Consider the following 22738-nt stretch of genomic DNA (forward strand, 5'->3'; position numbering starts at 1 on the left):
CAGCTTGAGAAGCTGGCGCCCATATTGGATTTTTTAATTAGTCACTTTTTAGTCACGCTGAAGTTGAAATTGATTTGAATAACAACCGTTGTACAACTGTTAACTTCAAAGTCCCAAAATAAAGAGATACACATTTAAGTACAGTTACAGTTCAGTTATATTTAACGTCAAAGTACAATACATTTGCATTTAATATTTTAGAAATGATTGCTTTTCAACAATTAGGTGTCATTTTGACTTAAGTTATGCGCAATGTGTCAGATTTTGAATCATTGAATTACTCTCCTCTTGCAGTTAGCCTGCAGAGTAGCCATTCAGATGTTCATCTTCAAGCGCTGCAGCAGAAGCTTCGTCTATAAAGTGTCTTTAAGAGCCGATGGCGTCCTCTTACACTTCCTCCCCGCCCAGCGGGACTCGTTAAATATTTAAAAGGCGTGCGCGAGGGCCCGAGTTAGCAAGGACAACACGCTGGCGGTCAGCACTGTTTGCATTACCGTCTTTGTCAAACTTTCCGCGGGGTTTATTGTAATTTGGTCTTTTTTTTTTTTTGCCGCCCGATCCTATTAAAATATCATATGATCTCTTCTGCGAGCCGATGTAAAAGGCTTCTCGGCGTCAAAGTCGTGACTTTCATCAGTTGTAATTGAATGCAAATCATCGACTACGACGTCTATGACAGCAGACAGTTTGTCCGCATTTGAACGATAATAATCTACATGATCTGGCCCGAACATTTGGCACACTCTCTGGCCATTTGCTTGTTTTTCCTGTGGTTGCGATTCTGATGCGAGACCGGCAAAGGTAAAAAAAAATCATCACAAGCGAACTCAACGCAGAAACCTGAAATTTAGGTACCGTATGTTGATCCAAATTGATGGGTGTCATCCTTGGCCATCGCTCGTCTTTCACTCTGTGAAAATAGAGCGATTGATTGGAAAGCCCATTGCGAGAGAACTGATGTCAACCAAAGCCAATGGAAAATCGTGTCGATTCCAATTTTGAAGCCATGGATTATAAACCTGTCCTGCAAGTTTGGCGGAGAAGGTCCTTTTACATTTCGGGGAATTCATCTGGTCATGATATTATCAGTGTGTAAGGATGATCAGCAAAATGTGACCGGAACCTTCTTGGAAGTGTGCCCATTACAGAAAACCCTGACCAACCCACGACCTTGAGAACAGAGCCTCCTCGGCACAGTCAATCAAATCTTATTACGGTGACGAGACGGCTCACGGGAACGAGAGCAAATAACGGCGATGCTTCGAGGAATTTCGAGCCAGGAAGTACTTACGATCCTCCCACGCACAAAGTCGGACGTCCAAGTAGGCAGACGCCACAATGGCGAGTGCGCGGGCGAGACGAGATGACCGGCGTAAAGACTTTCTCTCCTTTTTTTACTGCGGCCATTAGGCCATCTCATGTCGTCAGACCTGACCTGGATACGCCGCACGGAGGGTTGAATGTGGCTGTGCGACCATATATGGACAATCAATCAATACAAATGGATGTGAATGTCAAAATTCTGGTTAAGTGAATAAACAATTCTCATCTCGTGAATATGAACAGCAGCAAGTATAGTCCCGCCCCAATCGGAAGCATGTTCGCCAGATAGAGGGGCGGTGCTAAACGCCAAAGCTATCTTTCCAAACTTTCATTCTTTTTGCTAGAACTGCTAATTCTTCCTTGGCTGTCAACCCGACCGGTAGGCTACGATCCTTAAAACAAGAACACGAGGGCTGGCGTTCCGCTTTTCCACAATGGCGCATAGAGGACAAAAGACAATGGGTGTAAATGTGTCCCGGATGGCTTTGGTTTCTTTTCTTTTTTTCTTTTCACACGGCCCATTTAGAGTGTCGAGCGGCGGGACACGAGACACGGAAGAATGAAGACAACATAACGGGAGATTGCATGATTGTGCCCTCGGAGCAACGCGGAGGGAGAATCGAGAGGAGTATAAAAACACCCAATTGTTCTATGGGAGAAGAAAAAAAATCAAGCCAGGAGAGCACACAAGTTCTCCTCAGGGGAAGACAATCCGGAGCGAAGCCCATTAGGAGGAATAAAGGAGAGTCGTGGCGATGGAGATGGAGAAGGCTTATTATTTGATGTAACCACTACTGAGTTGAAGAAGAGGAAGAGGAGGAGGAGGAAGACAAGCGCTCCTAGGGGCCACATCCCGGGATTAATGACTCTGCAGACGGACTCGCTTTGATTTATCCGCATGAAAGCGATGCCCAGATGTCTGATGGACGTCATGGCTCCGAACCACCCGAAGACCTGAAGGTCTGTCACGTGTGGACAAATGCCAACATCAAACTAAACACAACCTCAGTTGAACACAGCTTTGGAAAATCCACTTACGCAGTTGCCTTGAGGGGGGGGGGAGGGGAGGGGAGGGAAACCTTTGCGTTCAAGCGCAACATTTGGTTTTTGAAATGGATGCATGGCCCAGGTCATTCACACACACACACAAAAAGCTAAAACGTGTACAGTCATCAGCTCTTATTCATGGCTCACAAATTCGCCTATTCAGTGGAACGTATCATCTCCAGCTGCGCGAAGAAAGAAATTTGGGTGATTTCCGAAATACACTCAAACCCTTTGGTTGTCCGTTTTTAAACAAGAAAAATATGATGTCATATTGTACTTTACAAAACCGTACAGCAATGACACAATTAAAGTGAAAGTCGGCCTTCCCGACACACATGAAAACGTTCAGTCGTAAACACTGAACACGTTCATTATTTAAGATTGCCAGCCCGACCTGTTTCGGACCCTAAAATGAGGAAGAATCCACTCTGCGCACATGTCAGACCTTAGGAAAATCTCTTAGGATAATCTTAAAAGATTTAAGATTGCCTGGCATTTGATGTGCTTGGTCAGGAAGAGGCAGAATCAGCACAAAAACAGGACGATTGTCATCATGTGTGTCCAGAGCTTTACTCAGTAAGCTGAAGTAGTATGAGTTAGTTTTCCCAAAGCATAAAGAATACTGCCTGTGATTATTATGATATTGTCTGTCTACATGTGTTGCTCCACGGTTTGTGGCCAAATATCCGTTGCTTATAAGATTTTAAAACCACAACACTGATACGATTCGTTAGCCCGTCAAATGAGGTTTTGCATTGTTTATTAGCATGAAGCGAAATGGACTGTCTGAAAGCAGTTGTTTTTCTCTTGGTTTGATGTTTAGTTTGACAGTAACCTTCAACTGGGAGTGGCAATAAAGAGCTAACCAATTTTAGGGGGAACACAACTGCTACATTCATCGCACAAACATTATAGGGCTGTTGATGGTGTAAATGTTCAGTGGGCTGGCTGAATGGGCTGAATGGGAAAATGAACGAAGCCCACCGGAGTCAAGACCCACTGCGAAGCGTACGGCGGGCAGACCAGCGGGTCATCGGCTTGTTCCGGATCGGCAAGGAGCGAGCGCGGGACCCGGGGTGTGTTTTTCTTCCGATGATGGATGGCGTCAACGAGCTCTCGTCAGGTTCAAAGTCAAGAGGGGGAGGGTGACATTTCATCAGGAATGTGCGACCGCATTCATTTATTTATCTATCTTATCCTGCCCGCCTAAGTATTCAGTTATTCGTTCTGCCGCATTTGTGGAATGAGGCCAAAAGCAGGCTTACGTCATCAGGCTCCGAACTACATTTGTGCTGTTACTACAAAAACTTACAAAAGTTGTCATGTTAAAAACCGTTCAAGTATCACCAGGCAAACGGCATAACGTTCCGAAACTAAAGTGGTAATGCTATGAGACGACTAAACTTGTAACATATATGGCCCACCGTCACAAAACCAAAGTCAGAATGTTATAAAACGAAAGTTGTAACAGCATCATATTAAAGTCATCACGGAAAGAGAGAGAGAAAAATACAAAAGTCAGAATGGTTACAAAAGTCAAGTGTTCATGTTACAGGAATGAAATGGTAAAGTTGCAAAGCAAAAGTTAGAAAAAAGTGTTGTATTACGCAATAAGAAATATCACACACTATACATATATACTGGTTAGAGCGTCTGCCTCACAGTTCTGAGGTCCCGGGTTCGATCCCCGGCCCCGCCTGTGTGGAGTTTGCATGTTCTCCCCGTTCCTGCGTGGCTTTTCTCCGGGCGCTCCGCTTTTAAAACAGACTCTAAATTGCCCGTAGGTGTGAATGTGAGTGCGGATGGTTGTTTGTTTGTATGTGTGCGCCCTGCGATTGGCTGGCGACCAGTTGAGGGCGTGCCCCGCCTCCTGCCCGATGACAGCCGGGATGGGCTCCGGCACGCCCGCGACCCGAGTGGGGAGAAGCGGCTCAGGAAATGGATGGACGGATGGACGGATGGACGGATGGACGCATACACAACAACAACAATGTAACAATTATAAGAAAAAAGATGCAATTGTACTACATGAAGGTCATAATGCTTTGCTTGTTGTCGTCTTCCAAGAACAGAGTTCAAGTGACGTTTTGCCCATAGTTGTCTTCCTTTTTTCACTTCTTTTACACCCTCAGACAGGAACCGCAATGAAGCTGCAGGCACCGCAAAACCTTTCAAAACCAGAACGTGTTTGCCGTTAACCTCCTGAATGGTAAAACCTGCGTTATTATCCCTTTCTCCTTAAATGTCAGGGAGTGGATTACCGTCACATCTCCGACTCGACCATTTCGATTTTGGCTCCTTTCTCGACCGCAGCGAAAACGTCCCGTGTGCGCCTCGGCACCCTCAATGTCGGGGGTAACCTCTCCAAAAAAGTGAAGCACTCACATGGCTGGGAAAGAGAAAAACAAATCACGGCCAAGGCTCCTGGAGGATAAGCTTGCCGCAGGGGCTGTCCTACGTCCTCATTCAAAGCCACAAAACGACTTCAGAGGATATTTGAGTCCAAAATTGGAAATTTGACAGCCATCTTCAAATAAAACATCCCAATCCGTGTTTTTTTTTTTAGGGTGAGAAGCTCGGATCTCAGAGTAGAGCCGCTGCTCCTCCGCATTGAGAGGAGCCAGATGAGGTGGCTGGGGCATCTGATTCGGACGCCTCCCCGGTGAGGTGTTCCGGCCACGTCCCACCGGGAGGAGACCCCGGGGACGACCCGGGACACGCCGGAGAGACTACGTCCTTCGGGATCCCCCCGGAAGAGCTGGATGAAGTGGCTGGGGAGAGGGAAGTCCCTGCAGAAGCTACTGCCCCCGCGACCCGACCCGGATAAGCGGTAGAGAATGGATGGATGGATGGATGGATTTCTTTTTATGATATCCCTCTTGAGCGCATATGAGCGAACACATTCAAAAACCTTACGATGTTTTCCCTTTCAAAAATAACACAACTTTGATCTTATTATTATATTGCAATTTTATTCTCATAAGATTACAACTTTGCTCATAATAATGAGCAATAACGTTTTTTTTATATTGTGACTCATTCTAGTAACTTTTTTTGAAAGACTTTTTTTTTTTGACATAATGTTACAATTCTCACAAGAAGAATTTTGTTGATTTTATTTCATTTTTCTCCTATGACAACTTTGTTCATAATTACCGTACTTGTTTTTTTCATATTACAATTTCTTCTCATAAGTGAATTCTTGTTACAAAATATGTTTTTTCGAATATTCTCAATTCATTCTTTTCGTTGTTGTTATTCTTTGTAAATGTCACATTAGGGCAACTTTATTCTCGTAACAGGACTTTGTCATTGTCATTGTTTGTGTGTCATCTGCCCATAGCCAGATGACATTCACCAAAATTGGGTTAACAAAGTTGAGTTGTACCTCGTGCCAGGACTTGCGGTGCAAGTGAAACGAACGTGCGTTCGTTCAGTGTGTATAAATAACTCCTGTGATCGAATTCGTGTCAGGCGAAAGTCGCCTTCGCGTCCGGTCTGAACGTGGCGCACGAATTCAAATTGTCATCGTCTCCAATGACACACCCTTGCCGTGCCGGAAGGCCCAGCTCGGCCAAATTGGCAAATGTGCAACGAGCCTTGCATTTGCACGAAACTCTCCGGGATCCGCCGGCATCGGTGCCCCGCCACAAATGCGCTGTCTACGAAAATGGAGCCCGAAGACTTCCTTCTCATATATGCACAGCTTTGCTTCTCATTTGATGACAACTTTGCTCTTCCGCCATTGTCGCTCTTCTCCCCACAGCTTTACAATGTTTTTGTCGTAACGTTTCGAGTCGCCCCCGCCATCTCCCGGAATTGGTGGGGGCGCTGCCCTGCTCCTGCCCCAATGCAAAATCCCCACTTCACAGCCTCTGATGTTTCCATGGATGTTATGGCTGAATTTGTAGTATCTTTAAAGTTTCATGCAAAATGAAACGAAAGAACATGTTCTCATGGTTAACCAGAATGGACGTCATATTTTATGATGACGTCTGCAGCTGGCTGGAGGCTTACGCTGTATGACTCAGCAAAGAACATTTGTCTGCCTCAATTTTCACACACTTCCATTGTCTTAAACACACACACACGCGTAGATATGCAAGGATAAGCTGTCGTCTCAATGCTAGCGCGATAACTGCAGCACCTCAAATAAAGATGACAGATTTGAAATGGGAGTCGGGAACCCGGGGGGAATGGTTTTGCCGTGTGTGAGCGTAAAGGTCTCCGACGTCATTTCCTGCCGCTACTGTTTTTAAAAATGCACTTAATAATGTATTCAAGGCTTTTTATTCACAAGTTGACAAAGTAGCCGTTGTTGTTTGATGATTTGTTGTGCTTTTAGGCACAAGACTCACAAAATGGTGCTTTTATGTTGGATTAAATCTTTTATGGATGACAATAATCAAGTGACTGCAGAGAGGTTAACATTTTCTGACGAGTGTAGTCAATTATTACAATTCCCAAAGGGTTTATGGTGCATAAAACATCCTTTTCCATTCATACACAGACAGACAGACAAACAAACTCAGCCAAGGAAACAGCATTTTGACCCGATATATACGGTTTTATATAATATATATATATATATATATATATATATATATATATAATGGGATTGGGGCACAAGTCATCGTGCCCTACAAATTCTGTCTAGCAACAAAAGGCGATACAAAGCCCGTGACATCAACAGTATTTCTTGAGGGACATGTAGGAAACATTGGCACTGAGGGAGTCCTTCCACCTCGGAAGGTGCCCGCCAGCATCGGAGCGCAGACGACAAGAATTCCTGACTTCCACAAAATACAAAATAAAAATGAAAAATGAAAAATGAAAAAGGTGACCCGTGTGGAAAACGGGAACATCCTTGACAATGTCACAATGTCATCAGATAACCTGCGTGAGGCACTCTCCAAGACGTAAATGTGAGAGAAAAAAAAAAAAAAAAAATATATATATATAGTGTTATCCGATGTTCTCAGGAGGACACAGTTAGGCGTCAAATATCGATCAGTCCTCTTGGGAAGAACTAATCAGTCACTTCAATCTTCTTCTGATATGTCGGAAAGCGAGATGAGATGTCATGCCTGCGCTGGGTGGAGAGGAAAAAACGGGTGACGGGATTTGAAACGCGTCGACTTGAGTTACGGCGTTGATGTATTCAAGTGCATCGTGATTCATTGGGGACACAGTCTATTATAGCAGAGCGGAACTACAAACAAACTAACATATTTCCGTATGCCGTGGCCAAACGTGTTTATTTACTTCCGAGAGTTTGAGGCGTTTTATAAGGAGTTTGTGTTTGTATTTGTAACTAATGTCTTTGTATCCCCCGGTCAGGGTTGTTCATTTTGAGCTCATTTTGAGCTTTTAATGTGCAAGGTGCTTTATGGGGTCTGGGTAAGGGTTTTCTCAATCCTCCAGATGAATTGCCGTGATCAAATATATTTTCCTTCTCAAGGGGATAATGCATTTGTTTGAGGTGAAGTTTAAAGAGTCCATTTAAATGCTGGAAAGAAAACGAAAACACAAGCCACTCAACAACAGCATCGCTCTGGCGAGGTTACTTGACCGGGCGAACACATTTGAGTGCAAAAGCAGCCGCTTAGCAATAATCTCACACGGCACACCGCAGGTCACGGCAGCTATCGCAAACGCCGCACAAAGTGACCTTTGCCTGGTAATAAACAGAAAAGTATACACGTACACGTAGAACAACAACAACACATCAGCATGCGTTGCTTGGCGTTTTCACTGGTATCCCCTGAAGGGATTAGATGTGATAAATGACATAAAAAAAGCAAGGAAAATACAAAGAAATTCCTCTTATCATCTTATTTTTAAACAAGGTTCAAGTGAAGTCAACACACAATAAATCGAATGAATCCAAAACAACAACACGTTTTGCCCCAAATCTATGAGCTTCATTGAATATATTGGCTTAAATATGACACAAATACACAGAGCGCCTCAGCGTGCACAAATGGCGGCTCACAGTGGCGTGAGTGCACGTCGTGACCGTCAATTATTGCCGCTAAAACGAGCTCCTATCGTTTTGGTTCATGGGAACACAGACGGGCATCAGTCTGAAGCTTTTATGCTTTAATTCAGCGCCGCCACGGCAACGTTGTCCTCCTCAAACTATGAAAATAAGGAGAAAATAAGTGCATGTCATCAGGTGTTTATGAAAGGAAAAAGGAGAAAAATGATCCCTGGGCCTGAAAAGGGCTTTCACAGACGCCCAAGCACATGCCAAAGCCATAAAAAAGGACAATTCCAATTTTGTAGGATTTCAGAAAACTTCAATTGAATTGTTTCATTTCAAATGTGTAAGTTAGAATCTATAAAATATATGCATACTATAGATGACTCATTATTAGAAAATTGAATCTGCCGTCACTAAAAAAAAAAAAACAATAAACAACAGGTTATTATTATCATCATTATTATTTAAATTAATTATTTTCGGTGGAAAAAAGGATTAAATACATAATACCATATGTCTATCTAATTACAATATATTGTGCAAAATACAATTTTGCAATTTAAAAAAACAATTATATATATATATATATATATAGAGAGAGAGAGAGAGAATATATAAATGAAATTTTCATCCCCTCTTCAAACTAACGAAACTAAAAGTTACGAATTACCGAACTGATACTTGTAGTACTACCAGTCCTGGTAGTATTCCAATTATTTCCAATTTGGATTCAATTCATAATATTCCCAAAACTATTTTGTTTCAATGTACATTCGAAACTACAAATCACATTCTACATGATGATTTATTACAAAAGGAACTTGGGTCTCCCACTCGGACAAAAACCCGAATAATCTCCTGGTCCTCATTCCCATCAGGAATTTTACATTTACGGGAACGCTACTACTCACGCCGATGCTAACTGCGCAGCTGCTTGAAGGAGAATTGTGTTTGACATGAGTCAAAGCCGCAAGGCGTGCCTTCCTAGCGGGCCTAAAAGCGAGCGAGCGTGACTGTCGCATGTGCTGTCCTGCAGGCTTGAAAGCGACTCGCCGACAACACCACTTCCTCTCGCTCGTGACGTCACACCGCATCACCGCGATGTCTGATCTCGGCCTGTCTGACGTCGACTTGCGGCCGAGATGAATAGATATTAGAAAGGCTTTCTTTCTTTTTTTTGGGGGGGGGGGGGGGGGGGGGGTGGTGAGGTCAAGCAGAATGGAAAATCTGAATCCCTTTTATGCCGAAACTGTTTTACGCTGTCCCAGTGGAGTTTTGAAGCTTCCGCTGTGGTATTATAATTGAGGTTTATCGAGAATCAGACTTGATCAGTCGAACAGAACAAAGTTTCTAGAAGGGAGAAAGACTCAAAGACAAAAGACAAAGGACTACTTGTAAACAGGGTGAGAGAAGTCAATCATGACCTTATCTACAACGATGAAACGTGAAATAGGAGTGTCGTGCGGCAGACACCCTGCGAGGGAAGGACAGGACGAGATAGAGCAGGAGACGAAGCATGCGGGGCCGGGGTCGTGAACCCGGCTGTACGACGGAAGTGCGGTGGCATTCAGGATGTCAATTCTAAAAGGGAGAGAATCAGTGAGGGGCTACACGAGCGATGATTTGTTGCAGTGAGGGGAGGGGGGCGCGCGTGTGCCTGCAAGTGAATTGAAAGCGTTTTACATGCACAAAGACTGAATGCTTTCGAATTGCCACCTTAAAGGAGAACGATCATGGAAAATGTACTTTGTGCTCGCTATCGTTGGGTCTTTGAAAAAAAAGAAACAATCAAGTCAATATTTGATTTACTGTCGTCTGTATTTCTGCAAATGTTTCTGGAAGACACTTTGGCGTAACAGTGCCACTAAATTCCATCGTAGCATATTTTGTCCATGTGCTACATTTGATCCCGCCTATACTTTATATTGTACTTTATCACAAGCTTTCAATCGCCGCAAAACCAACGGCCGACTGATCGAGGGGCTCGCGAAAATAGCGTGCAAGTCGGCGTTCAGTCGGGATGCGGCCGGCTGCCTTACATTTTTACTTCCTTTTTTTCTGTGCACGTTTGAATGATCAGTACAGCAATCAGAAGGAGAGACAGAGTCCTAAATATTGAGAGTGTCTGTCAACACGTTTCATTCACAGGGCTGAAATGCAATTGCTCATCAAACAGCCAATCAGAATTCTGTCCATTTTGTTTTGATTGCAGCGCAGATTTGTTCCCGCTGGGGAATGAAAAATGTCTCGGCCCTTGTTGATGAAAGTGTCCCGTTTCCAATTACACCCGAAGAAAAGGATGGCCGATTGCTTCAATCTCCGCGTTTGGCGCAGGTTGAAATGGAACTCGGCCGCTGTGAAAACTCACGACAAAGGGCGACAAGCTCGCAGGCTTCATGAGCGCCAGAGTGCAAGATGGCTGTCAACAGCGTCGTCATTCACGTTGCCCCCCCCCAACCCCCCCACACACACTCTCTCTCCCCAAACTCCAGAGTGCTTTGCTCTCCTGTGGCTTCCCAGGAAGCTTGACACAGACGACCGTTTGTGTTTGTGTGATAAGTTGCTGCACACAAGTTGACTTGATTGATACTGAATAGCTTGCAGCCTTGTGGGAATCCGTAAAAACTGCCAAACAAAATAGATCAAGTGCAAGTGCAATGAAGTCCAACTTGAGTGGGCAATGGACCTATGAGCACTGTATGGTAATTAACCTCTGAGTGAGCAGCATATTAAATGAATTCAAAATTCATTAGTAATGAAAGTAATTAATTTCCCTCATGGGATTAAGGATACAGTCTATCCATTCATGCGTTACTTAAATTAAAAAGATATGGGACCTTAAAGTCAACCTTGAGGGATACCTTATTGCTCTCTGATGAACATTAATTCATTCCTTATTTTCCAGTGTGGGATTAATAAAGTCTACCCATGCATCCATTCGTTAAATTAAAAAGTATATAACCTAATAGTCAACCTTGGAGGGTGCCCATTTCATCTTATACAGTAGCTCTCCGATTAGCATGCATTCATTTATTATTTGACAGCTACTTTCCTGCCAAATTCATGTAATAAATTCCCCCCAAAAATATGGGACCCAAAAGTCAATCATGGGGATGCCACATTTCACACTAAGCTATGTGGTGAGCATTCATTCATTCATAACTTATTTTCATTCTTTCCATTGATCCATTTTCCGTTAAATCATCCGTCCGTCCATCCAGGCGGCACAGTGACCGACTGGTTAGAGTGTCTGCCTCACAGTTCTGTGGACCCGGGTTCGATCCCCGGCCCCGCCTGTGTGGACTTTGCATGTTCTCCTTGTGGCCTGCGTGGCTTTTCTCCGGGCACTCCGCTTTCCTCCCACATCCCAAAAACACGCATGCATTGGAGACTCTCAATTGCCCGTAGGTGTGAATGTGAGTGCCACCGGTTGTTTGTTTATGTGTGTGCCCTGCGATTGGCTGGCGACCACTTCAGGGTGCACCCCGCCTCCTGCCCGAAGATAGCTGGGATAGGCTCCGGCACTCCCGTGACCCTAGTCAGAAAATGGATGAATGGATGGATGGACCTTTAAAGCCAACTTTGGGGGATACCACATTTACAAACATGCATTAACAATTTCTCCCTGTGAGATTAATGAAGACCGTCTGTCTGTCTGTCTGCCAATGTGAATTCATTCCCTGTCTCCCCTTTCCATCTATCTATCCATCCATGAAATGAATAAGCATGGGATCTAAAAGTCGACCTTGAGGGACGCCATCTTTCACTTTACAGCTCTCTGATGAGTAATTATTACGATCTGGAAAAAAAACATGAACAGAGTCTATCAAATGATTAGAAATGCTAGTATTTGTAGTTGTAGTTAGGTTCTCGGCTGGCACTTCAGCTACAAACAAGGCTACAAAATAACCAAATCATTCAAATCATCTAAAATCACATTCGATCCAATGACTCGACAGCCTAATCTGAAACAGAATGCAAGTAATACACTTGAAGTGATGTCGTTTGAGAGACAACAAACCATTGGCTATAAATAAATCAAACATATACATTTGCATCATTTCCATTCTGAAGCCATTACTGCCACCCTAACAGCTGAGCATATGAAGCAATGACCTCATGAGTCATCCCACACAACCTCAGGCTTGGAATCTTGTCCCCTTGTGACTTTATGTTTTAATGGAGACTGCACTCCTCATTATTTACCTTTTTAAGAGGCCATTATTGGAAACATACGAGACAGGCGTGCATTTGCATTTTCTCTTCATTTGTACTCTTGTTTTCCAAGAAAGTATCCTAAAGTAAAGTTGAAAGCACAAAATGGTTTTCTTTTGCACATGATCGCGTTTGTAAGAGGAATACAAAAATTTAAAGGCACCAAGAGCATTTCCTGTGACTGGAACATTTTCTTCATTTTTATTGCTGGCATCACATTCAGTGGCCTCCCCTGCAAAAGCAGGAGCTATTTAATAACATTGAATCAACCACTATCTATCACTGTCTATCTATCTATCTAGCAAATGTATTCAAAAGTATGGGACCTAAAAGTCAACCTTAGTGGACACCACATTCCACTTTCTACTAGAGCCCTTTAATGAGCATTCACTCATTTCTTAAATTCCCTTGTGGCGTTAATAAAGTCTGTCTGTCTGTCTGTCTGTCTCTACAATCGACAGCAAGAACCCTGCGAATTTTTGTTGAGCGAGTTTGTTGAGGAAGCCTAGCCTAGTCCTTTTCAGCACTCTGGGAGTCTAAAATGTTATATTACAACATGCAAGAATCATATACATTTTTAATGTACGACAGCAACAAAAAAATTGCGATATTGTAGCACAGCAGAGCGCAACAAACCCACAGATTTGGAGTATGAAATGAGGTGGTGGAGACAACTAAAGGCGAATGTTCACACATGGGCATCAATAGATCACTCACTAGAGACCATCTGTAGTGCATTAAAAAAGCCTACATATTTTAAATATGATACAATAACAGACAATATATTTTATTGAGCTCCAGAAAAAAATGTGTCAAGGTCGCTAAGCTTTTCTCCTTATCCATCATCTTTATGATACGAAATGATAGCTCTCGCTAGCACAGTGCCTCCTAACGACTGCATGTATGCATGCGTGCATGATGCATTCATGTCATCAAAGTAGTACAGCGGATCATTAGCGCTTCACTGATCAACTGAAGCACTCACTCGCACGTTCGGCAGGGCCTCTTTGGCCTCGCAATGGGAATGACACCTGCAATCCAAGTCGCACATGTTCCCTTCCAACATGCCATAATTTGGCAGCAGAATGGAATGATAGTGGAGGAATTTCCAATAAGGTGCTCTATCTTTGCAGAGGACGATGGATTCCCGGGAACGAAACAGGTGACGTGACCGCCAAACCGCACGTTTCCGGTGAAGAAGAGCACCACGCATTCATTAAAGTGCCTCGGCAGCAGTGTAAGTGAAGAATAATAAGCCGAGCCTGGAGGTACACTTGGAAACATTTTTTTTTTTTTTTTTTATATCAAATTGGATATTCGGGAACACAGCAGAATACCAAACAGGTCTGCTATAGGGCTAACAAGGCCGGCAGAGGTACACATCTTTGACTGACTTGAATTCATGGATTCTCTTAAATCATGTTTGGTAGGCCCGCCGCACGCCGAGCGGTGCTTCCGAAACGTATTGAAGTGTTCACGCGGTATCTGGGGCTCCGCGACCGACCGTTGGCCACCGGAGACGTAAAAGCTCATCTGAAATGCACATGAGCTTTCACTTTCTAGCTTGTGGCGAGAAAACAAAGCGCGGAGAGTCTCCGTTGCCAAAATGCGAAGGTGCAATCTGTGAATGGGGTCGTCGATCGTTGCCAACAGCGTCTCAAAATATCGACACTCTTTTCCTATTTTTTTCTGGCCACCAGTGGAACCTAAGAAATTGAATTTCCATGAGGTTATCCCTCGTTGTTGAGGGAAATGGACCAAAATGTTCAGGTATCGTACCTTTAACACATACAGTAAATAAATAATGTTTTGACATTCACAGATTTGCAAGTCTCCTAATTGACGTAGCCACCTCTATTCACTAAAAAACTTCTCACTCTTTTTGTTCTCAGGCCAAAGCCTTGTTTAATAGAAAAAAAAATCTTTTGCCGCCATCTAGTGGCATCTATCGTTAATTACAACGCTTTTTATGGAAGCGGTTTTCGCGATTCGCCGCAGGGCATTGCTTGTTTTATTGGTTTTGTGTTATGTTATTAACAGTCTTAACTTCTTTTCTATGGGAATTCTTTTCTTGATCCACTCTATTTAGCATGATGCCATTCTCGTATTACGCTGCGCTTTAAATGGAACTCCTCTGGCTGATTATCGCTCAATACCGCAGCTCTGCAGCCAGCATGAAATATTCATTCCGTTCATATTCAGTTCCTTGTTTGCTCCCTTATTCCGTCACAGAGCATTAGGCCATCCTTCACTTAGCAAAGTCCCCCAGAATTGATTGAATTCAAAACAAAACAAAAAAATGATTCGCAATGAGAGTGAAGCCCTGTTTGGGGGCGGAGCAGATGCACACAGCTGGTCGTGTCATTCGCATCAATTCGGCTACGTGGAGCTGTTTGTCATTACAGGAATGAGCTGCCATCAAAGTGATGCAGGTGCTTTTTGCTGTTGTAAGTCTTGTAATTCCCCTTGAATCGCCATCCGCTAGACCCAAATTCCCAAAGGGTGCTATGAGAAAGAATCACCACCCGAGTGCAGTTCAGTTGTATTTAACTTTGAAAAACTAGTTTCAGTCAAGCTCCCGAAGCCCAAGATAACAGGTCAGCAAGAGCCGGCTATCGGGGTGCAGATGATTGACACCTCGTCGGTCATGTCTTCTAGTATCTAGTTTTAAAAAAAGAAAAAGAAAAATTGTATTACAGTGCAGTGTTGATGTTAAACTGAGCATAGTGTCACAGTGGCTTCTAATAATATTAAATACACTTTTTAGAAATGACATCTGTCTCATTTTTGATGAAGACCTGGGCCTACTACGCTACTGTATTTTTTAATGTTGCTTATAATGCAAGTATGTTTTTAGGTGGTACTTGGTGTAAATAGTTGGAGAAGCACTAAACTCGGGCTAAACCTCTCTTCCATATATGCGAATATTAGAAAAATGTTGAAAAATGCCACATTCACATCACAGATATTAGCGAGGAGCCTTCGGGAAGCGCAAAGAGCTAAAGCTCGTGGCTTTTCCAACAGTCATTTCATGGATCACTGGGGTAGGAAAGGAAATATTTGCACTCGCTCTCTCGCTCTCTCGCTGATAGTGAGGCAGACCGTCAAGCTGAAGCTCAATGTCGTTCTAGGGAAAACTTCTCTCCTCTGCGAATCACTTAACTCGTAATACCTGTCGTCGGCTCGACGGAGCGGCGGGCTAATCTTGTCCAGCCACCGCGACGTGATTGGCGTATGTTGCAATGTGAGCTGTTGACAGGCTGCTAATACTGCGGAGCTTCGAGGTTGATATGATTTGACAGAAATTCCACAGTAAACAATAGATAAGGAAATAATCCATTCCAGGATCGAACTGTCGCCTTGATTAACTGTACAGGCAAGTCCCAAAGTCGGCACACGTAAAACGTTTCCTCACATGCTGTCCTGCTTCTCAGCAAGCGACCACATGGGTGCTTGGTATTGACCTTTCAATCAAATCTTTTGGGTCACCCTCGCACAGTAGCCGGTGTGGCAAATAAAACTCGTTGCATTTGTTTTTCTCCCCCCTGTAGACACTCACACATTACCTACATGAAGTATACTCCTCCATCATACAAGATTCAGGACCGGGACCTGTGGCAAACATGCTAACCACTAGTCCAGGGATTCCCAAACACTGAGATCATCATCCAATTTCCCTTAATTGGTCCGAAAATTAGGATTTATTACAAATGATGTATCTTTGATCGCCTATCTATGCCGGCGACGGACAGTGCACGACAGAGCAATTAAATGCTCTTCCACTCGACAATTGGACCTGTGCTTCCGCCTGTTGCCATTCACACAACAAAATAACGGCTTCGTGTTCAACTAAACAGGACCACAGTAAATATAACACTTTTGTTGGAGATTTTTACATTGAAAATATCTGTGTTGGTTCAACAAAACACTGATCTGATACGATCCAATATCCTAAATTCTGCTATTTACAGAGATGCAAAAAGATTCAAAACTGCTTTTATTTGCGTTCTACTGCACCGCAGACCACAAGCGCCATCGTAAACAACATTGTTAAAAGGTCAATGTTCGGTTCGAGATGTAGTTTACTTTACATGTTACGAGCTGGAAAAAAAGCCGCTTTGACATTCAAGAAAGGTGATGGGGCCGGACTCCCCGCTGCGCTGCAAGGTCACATTAATTGCAAGCGGCCTGCGGGTGTGGATGTGTGTGTGTGTGTGGGGGGGGGGGGGGGGTCAGGCAAACACACTCACGCTCACACACACACACACACACAGGAGATGAACTATAGAGGCATTTCAATTGACCCACAAATATGAAAAAGTGGGAGCGGTTGCTGGAGAAATCCCAGTTCCTCTTCCTCCTACCCACTGCCGAAGTCCCCTTTTGCAAGGCATTCAATATTGGGGGTGGGGGGGGAAAGAATCAATAGAAGTGCAAATTGAATAAGGTAAGTGAGTATTGAATTTTCACAGAGCGCCCGTAAAGCATGCAGTATTTTTCCTCTGAATGACTACATTGATATTGATGTGGCACCACCGTACTGCACTGGGATTATTCACCTCCAAAAGTTTATGGGATTTTGTATTCATATAGTTCCATACATTGCACATGTGGCTTATACATGACATGATTCTCAGCTCAGTAGCTGCAAGTGAAATGAAAAAGGCTACAGTCTTTGCACATATTCTACAATTGTCTTGTCAACTGTGTCCAGTTTAAGCAGAGAGAGCGTGGAAAGAAGAGAACAAGTTACCATCTCTTACCTCGCAAATTCGAAGATGCTGTGCCTGGACGATCACCCCCGAACTGGTGAGACGAGGAACGCAACAATGTTTTTCCGAGTAAAAGAAGAAGAAAATGATGATGAATGGGTAGAGTGAGAAGAAGAAAAAGAAGAGTGCGGGGAAAGCGCCAACGTGAGCTGCAGCGTGGAGGAGGAGGAGGAGGAGGGCGGATGCTCCTGCAGGTTGGCTGCAATCAGCCCGATTGCGATGCTCCAGTCCCCCTTCGCCCCCACTCCCTTTTTAAAAAGTGTCATGTGACCGCCATGTGATCAGTGAGCATGCAATGAGACCCCCCTCCTTACGACTGTGCATTCATTACACAGCACAATATTTACGATGTCAGCCGCAGTCTCGGGAGCGATGAAGGCAGAATTGATTTTAGATGTAAGAACCTGGCTTGTTGCCACTTCCTTCTTTTTCTGTTTATTTAGCGTCATGTATTCATCCCAAGAAGGGGAATTTCCTCTCTGCTGCATTTCGTTTACCTCTGCCAAACACAGAGAGCGCAAAGCAAGTGGATATGTATGGTTTGATCAACATTTGTTGGTGAGTCAGTCAGTTGGTCCGTGGGTGGGTTACTTATTCTGTCAGTCAAGTCAAGTTTATGTGTATAGCCACTAATCACAAAAGACTCCATCAGCGTGTTTGTAGGGTAGTCAGTCAGTTAGTTAGTTAGTCAGCGTGTCAGTCGGTTGATCTTGCAATTAGTGAGCTAGTTGCGTAGTTAGTTAGTCAGTCACTAGCTGGCTCGGTCAGTCGGTAAGCCAACTAATGTTTTAGGTTTGTCGCCAGTCAGTCAGTCAGTTAGTCGGTCAGGAGGTAGGTCGCTTTGTCAGTCAGTCGGTCAGACGCTTGGACAGTTAATTAGTTGGTCCCCCAGTTGGTCTTGCAATTGGGTCATCGGTCAGTTGTTTGGATAGTTGGCCGGTCAATCGGTCTGCCTGTCAGTCAGTTACATGGAGCTGCATTTTAAAAAAAAAAGCTCGCAGTGTTTGGCAGTTTCCATATTGTCAATCGCTCCTGAGCAGTTCTGAAGGTTCAGCGCCTCGCCGGAGGGCACCTCCGAAGTGAACTTTCTGATCGAAACTACTACTCCTGCACCACACTGGGCAGCCGTGGCCCAATGGTTAAGATCATCGCCTGCCACTGTGGGGGCCTGAGGTTCAAGACCCTGTCTGGACCATCTGCCAACATACCCCAGACTCACAGTTGTGGTGTCCTTGAGCAAGACACCGATAACCTGAAATAGTCCTGTGCTTCAGCTGCCCCCTGCTCCAGTGTGTTCCTCTAACATGTGTTCACCGTGATGGGTCAAATTCAGAGAACAAATTTCATGTGCATACATGTTCATGACAATAAAAAGGTGGTCCTTCTTCTTCTTCTTCTTTCTGACAATTTTCACTCGCTGTGCTTCTCCTCTATGTATGACCTGTATGTCCACCTCCTGCAGACCTTCCATTTTGTTTCTGTCATTCTGTGTTCATCAGCAATTTGACGAATGTAGCGCATCTCGCCTGAGGCTCTGCTGATGTGACGCACTCTCGATCCACCTCATGGCTGTAGACTGTGAGAATATTTTCCAATAACCCTGTAAACCTGAACATCATAAACAGTATAGAAACCAGGTGGACGTATGGATGTCCTGAACAGGATAAGCAGTATCATAAATGGATGGTTCTGCACATATACCAGGAAAACTGAGTCCCAATATTGTTGGTTTACTTATAAAGATGAAACAAAGAAAAGTAGCCTTTATTATGCCCCTTGAGGGGAAATTCAATTCGCTATGACAATCATAAAGAAGAATAGAAACACAAACAAGACAATCACAATCAGGACCAATGCCAGGCATAATGAGCCTTGGAAACGTTTTTTTCTTTGGGGCGTCCATGACAGATCTTCTGCTTATTGGGTCTGAAACATTCCACCTTCCGGTCCCCAAGGCAACTAAGTGTCTCAAGGCTGCATATCCGTTCCCAAAAATCCCTCTGAAGTCGAATACAATCTTTTCCGGAAGGCTCTGTAACCTCTGAACCAGCAGGCAACTTGACTTAGCCTGCGGTAGTTTCACCTTGAGTCTAGACTACTTCTATCAGATCCTTTAATGCCAAGTCTCTGCATCCCACTTGGTCTCATTCTGTTTTGATAAATCAGGTTCTGGATTCTTGTTTGGACTGTACTGTACACCATATGCTTGATACCCCAGTATATTGTACAATGGTTCCAAGGGTTTTACTGTATTTATGTTGCAAGGACATTCCTTACGTGGACGTCCCTACGTGGAGCACATGGATTTGAATCAATAGCCGGACAAAAGGTCAGCTGCCCCATAAAAAAATGATCGCACCCCTTGAATCTGTCAAACTCGTCATCTTCAGGCACTGCAGAGCCAATGAAAACAGGCTGATATTTTGACTTAGTGGTGCTACAATTTCTATATTCTGTGTATATACCACAGATTTTCTTCAGTGAACATGTACAAACTCGACTTGAAATGGAGGATCAAAGGTTTGATGAATAATTGGGGACTATCCACAGACGCCTGACAGTTCTTATACAGGGTGTTCAGAAAGTGACTGTTCACATATTTTATTAACAGACATGTTTCAAAAGTGACTGTTGTGATGTCTTCCTCATCTTGAAAGTATTTTGTCCGACCAAAACATGCAGTGCACCAAACACCGCCAGACAAGAGTGAACACCCGCATCCCTGCACGTCGTCATCGTCATTCATTTGCAATCGGAGTGCTTGCGAATGCACACAAAAATAGTAGAGTAGATATGGAAATCCTCTGTTGACTTGCCTCCTCCTAAAAATGCATACTAAACAGCCTGCAGCTGCGGAACATCGCATTATTTAGATGCATTTTAATGAAGTCCTCTCACCAAAGAGCAATGTTTGCGTTGCCACCTTTGCTGTTTGATGAGGCCCGTGGCTGTATTTGATTTAAAAGCAACTGTAATCCCATCATGGAAGATGAGTGTAGATTGATCGGAAAAATTCAATCCTGTTTCGTTTTGGGATTGAGTGGCTGAGCTTTCAGCGTTCAAAACGTGTTGTGAACAGCATTTGTTTTTTCTTTCTTTCTTTCAGTCAGTCAGGGAGTTAGTTGGTTACTTAGTTGCAGTAGTTACTTCGTGACTTAGTCGTTCAGTTGATTCGTCACTTGGTCTCGCATTCGGTTTGACGGTCTGGCTGGCTCGTCAGACAGGCTTACTGACAGTCAGTATGCCGGAAATGCAGTGAGTCAGTCCGTCAGCATGTCAAACAGGCAGTTAGTTGTGGAGAAAGTCGATTAGCAGGTCAGTCAGTAAGTTAGTCGGTCGGTTGCTCTTAGTTTAATTTTTGGTGGGTTGTTTAGTCGGTAGGTCGGCCTGTTGGGCAGTGAGTCAGTCAATATGTCAACCAGTGAGTCAGTTAGTATGTTGGACAATCGGTCAGTCAGTCAGTCAGTCCTAAAATTTAGTATTAATCGCAGAACCCAGTCTTTGGCCCTTTCTTTATACAGATCGGCTCTAGGACCGCACATCTTATCTTGTATAGCGAGACCGAGCCAAACCTTCATGAATGTGCACTTGAACCGTGCATATCCCAGTTGCAGGGGTGAAAGAGCTAACGGAGCAAAGCACTATGAAATTTTGATAGCAAAGGGGAGGAGGGGGGCGAGGCTTCTCAGTACAACATGGGATATCCCCTGGCAGCGGAGGACTACAGCCGCCTAAACGATAAATGATTCAGGAAGATTCCAGGCCATCCCAAATGATAAAGTTCATCAAGAAGCCAGAAGACATTCAGGGGTGATAAACCCGATAGTCATCAAGACGACATCATCTAGTGGAACAACCACGAGGACCATTGTTGGGATTTTGGCAGTCCGTGGATCGTTGTCATTGGAAAAAATGTTCTGAATCCCAGCTCAACCGTCTGCTGTCGAAGTGTCCTTGGGCAAGACGCTGAACCCCAAAATTGCTCCCATTGGGCCTGGCAGTGCCTTGCATGTCTTGCATAGCAGCAATTATTATTAGTGTCTTCCTGATAATGATCATTTTAAAGGTTCCCTTTGTCAGTCACCATAGAAGAATGACACGATTTTTACCCAGGTCTGAAGCCCATTGAAGGCAAAGTCGACTTCTCTTGTGAAACAATTGTCAGTAGCTGCTTCTAGACGACTGGGACTCTGGAAAATTCAATCTGTAAATCAAAGCCTGGCATTGAGAGCCCCGGAAAGTAACGAGTCATCTAGGTGAAAGCCGACTGTGGAGAATGACGTTCCGCCGCAACGATTCGACAGCGTTTGTAGCTTCAAGGCATTCATTTGTGGAGCAAGAAGTTGTGCTTTGTTGTGCCGTATGATATATATTTTATATTGAGTGTATTTCAAGCATTGTTGCAAAGCTGTTCCACATGTCACCCTTTAATGTTTTTTTTTTTACAGTTACGGTTAATGGCCTCTTGTTTTCTAATGATCACCATCTTTAGGCGTTGTCAACTATTTGTGCTGCGCGAGGCGGTGTGTCGCAGCTGCCTAATTGAATCCATTCATTATTCAGAACCAAGCTCTATGTGGGGAATATCAATGTCAGAAGCTGTGCTGTCACTTATGGACTCACAGCTGTCAGATGTAATCAATGTCAGCAAGCACAATGGAACAGCAATCTCCATCTGATGGCAAACACGCACGAAACTAGAGCTTGTTCAACATAAATGATACAAACAAAACTGTATTTATAATCGTAAAAAAAGAAATCTAAAGAACGATGCATATCTTAGCCTAGCTTGTTCGAAGGCTTCTAGATTCGCATGCTATGCTTCAATACAGGAAGTCCTAGATTTACGAACGAGTTCCGTTCCGCTGGCGACGTAACACGATTTTCCGCATAAGTCGGATTTCACCGTTAAAGTCGAAATTTACGGCGAAATACTTCTGTTACGGGTATTGTCCCACGTGATTGTGACAGCAAGCTCAGTGTGTGTGGGCGTATGCGTCGATGTGCGAGTGAGACGGGACTGCGAAGGAGGAAGTAGTGCGCGCACGTGCAAGTGTGTACAGTGGCAAGTGTAGTGACGGCGACCTGGGAAGAGGAGCGATTAGCGAGAGAAGGGAGTTAACCCCTGCGTCTCCCGACCACGGTCAGGTGACCGTAGCAGGAAAGGTTAACACTTCGTGTAAAGAAACTAAAATAAATTAAAGGAAAAAAATAAGATGCTGTACTTACCATTACTGCTGAGAGTGTGAAAAAAGGAGGGCGAAAAGGGCAAAGATACTCCCGCCGCACACACACAGACACGCACTATGCACTAGCTAAGCAGACACATTATGGTGCTGGGACAAAATGGCGGACGAGGCACGGGTGTCGTAAAGTGGAAACATCGTAGGTCGAG

General features: G+C 44.0%; 1 protein-coding gene across 8 annotated transcripts in view; it reads right to left on the reverse strand.

Annotated features, from left to right (window-relative positions):
* The window catches only part of rap1gapb (RAP1 GTPase activating protein b), an 80534-nt gene extending 62977 nt beyond the window's left edge, over positions 1 to 17557 (reverse strand). For 6 of the 8 annotated variants that reach the window (XM_061784070.1, XM_061784064.1, XM_061784059.1 and 3 more), the window contains exon 1: positions 17335 to 17556. The gene's annotated coding sequence lies outside the window, so the exon portion shown is untranslated. Of the gene's footprint in view, positions 1 to 17334 lie in introns of all 8 variants that reach the window. The other 2 variants (XM_061784066.1, XM_061784062.1) reach the window with 2 other exon arrangements.
* Between the last annotated feature and the right edge of the window lie 5181 nt (positions 17558 to 22738).

The sequence above is a fragment of the Phyllopteryx taeniolatus genome, chromosome 9 (genome assembly GCF_024500385.1).
Source record: "Phyllopteryx taeniolatus isolate TA_2022b chromosome 9, UOR_Ptae_1.2, whole genome shotgun sequence".
NCBI lineage: Eukaryota > Metazoa > Chordata > Actinopteri > Syngnathiformes > Syngnathidae > Phyllopteryx > Phyllopteryx taeniolatus.